General features: G+C 35.0%; 1 pseudogene; it reads left to right on the forward strand.

Moving 5' to 3' along the window:
* The window catches only part of LOC106759439, a 10,270-nt pseudogene that overhangs the window by 3,828 nt on the left and 3,910 nt on the right, over positions 1–2,532 (forward strand).

A 2,532-nucleotide genomic window follows, 5' to 3' on the forward strand; every position in this document is an offset into this window, starting at 1 on the left:
TATATGAAATATTATCTCAACTTTTCAATGGTTGTTCAGAACTTCCTCTCCGTTTTGCTGACTTTGGAGTTTTGCATCGGAATGAGGCTAGTGGTGCCCTGAGTGGATTAACACGTGTTCGGAGATTTCAACAGGTGAATCTTTCTTCTGTATCAGGATNGACATTAGTTTTTATGAAAGGGGGTCCACTTTTTATTGGGTTAATCCAATAAAATTAATTTGCTGCTTAGTACATAGAACCGGGAAATTCATTATTTTTCATGTCAAGGTACTGAGGCAGCAACACATACATTTTTATGCATTATTGTGGCTAGGTTCTTTGGGTTTTCAATTTGGCAGGCATACATAGTGAATTCAATACTAACTATAACAAATATCATTGTGGTGTTTGAAATTTTGAATGCATGTTTGGGTCTCACTAATTATGAATACTGGAGTAGAAAATGCATTTTTTATCAAATAAGTTGGAGATTACTGTTTGTGGGCTTGACAATTTTGTACACAGAAATAGTAAATTGATCTGCTCATCTTAAAATTAAATACCGTGGTTGTGTTTATACGCCGTTATAGTATTGTAGCTAAAATGTCATTTTTCCCTGGTGATGTTTGTTTTTCCTTCAAAAATATGATACGGTTACAACTGAAAAGAACATCAAAAGGAAAAATATGGACCATTTTCCTTATCTTTCTGTTTTCTGTACTCTTTGAGTTTCATACAATTAATGACATTTGATTTAAATGTTGCTCAGGATGATGCACATATTTTCTGTAGGGAGTCCCAGGTGAGTTTATCTTTAAATTTATACAAGATAAATCTTTGTAAGTCCCTTTTGAGCTTCAGTGTGAGCTACTGATTTTGTTTATTTTACAGATAAAGGATGAAGTGAGGAACGGATTGAGTTTCATCAATTATGTTTATAGCATATTTGGTTTCACATATGAGCTGAAGCTTTCAACGGTATGCTTTCAATCTTAATTGTTCTTAATGCCCATGTACCTTTCTAAATGTCCTTAAAATCAGAAAATTCAAAGTTTCAAATCAATCCTTGTTTTTTTTTTTTCTTTCAATTAAAGATAACTATTTCATGTATCGGATACTCATTAGAGACCAGAGAAATACCTAGGAGATATTGCAACCTGGGATAAAGCTGAAAGTTCTCTTAAAGAAGCTTTAGATGATTTTGGCAAGCCTTGGCAGGTAATTATGTCCTCTTCTATATATCTTATAGAATATTTCATGCCAGTGATATATTGTTAAGGGTATTCTTTTGAACATACGGTTATAATTCTGATTAGATTAGAACTAGTACAGATTGGATATCCATAAGTAGAGTTAGCCCATTTCATCTTCAATACCAAGGAAATTCCTAGATTCCTCTCAACTCACTAAATAATTGCCTACCCCCTGTTTTCTCCCCTCCTCCAATCACATTTATCCCACCATTCTCTCATCATTTGGTGATAATTGCACATACTCACTCTTCTCCAATCTTGCTATGACAGATGAAGTTTCTGTTAACAACCTCAAGATCCCCTTGTCCTTTTCTCTACTACAGGCCCATTCCTCCAGTCTGGCCTTGATTCCTCTCTGCATCATATCATATAATTTGCTTATGTTGGCAGTTTCATTCTGTGTATGACAACACCGATTTCTTCTCTTCATCTTTATGTTGATATGTGCGAAGGGTTTTCACTCGCTCCTACACACTCCATTTTTTATTTTCATAATGTTTTATTATTTCTGTGGAATGTGACATTTGTAAGCTTTACTATCTTTGTGCTTATATTCTGTGTAAAACCTTGCAGTTGAATGAAGGGGATGGGGCATTCTATGGACCAAAGATAGACATCAGTGTATCTGATGCCTTAAGTAGGAAATTCCAGTGTGCAACTTTGCAGGTTTGCCCGCTTAGATAGATTTGTGTTCACATGATTTAGTTTTGGATAATTTGTCATCTAATAGCCAGGTGAATGNGGTTACTTGCAGCTTGACTTCCAGCTTCCTGATCGTTTTAAGTTGGAATTCTCTGCTGAGGATGAAGCCAAAATTGAAAGACCTGTAATGATACATAGAGCAATTCTAGGATCTGTTGAACGCATGTTTGCCATACTTTTAGAGCACTACAAGGGTAAATGGCCTTTCTGGCTCAGTCCTCGTCAAGCAATTGTATGTCCTGTGTCTGAAAAATCACAATCTTATGCACTACAGGTAAGCAGCTCTGAATTTTATGCTTTATTCTTTGATATATTTGCTTATACCTATTAAATGATACAAATATTGTACTGACATATCTTGTGGCAGCACCTGCATTTTTTTTTCATGTCTGTAAATTAACTGTCTAGTACTCTCATAGGAGCTTTTGCAACATTGGCTTTTACTTGTTTATTCCTGAGCTTTTCTGTATCATGTTGAAACCGTTGAAGCAGTTTGATTTTGTGTTACTAAATTGTGTTCAGTCCATCACATACATTTTTAAATAAACTTCCAGTTGTAATCTGATCACAAAGTTCGAGCAATCTCCTTGAATAGTT

Source organism: Vigna radiata, chromosome 4, assembly GCF_000741045.1.
Source record: "Vigna radiata var. radiata cultivar VC1973A chromosome 4, Vradiata_ver6, whole genome shotgun sequence".
Lineage (NCBI taxonomy): Eukaryota > Viridiplantae > Streptophyta > Magnoliopsida > Fabales > Fabaceae > Vigna > Vigna radiata.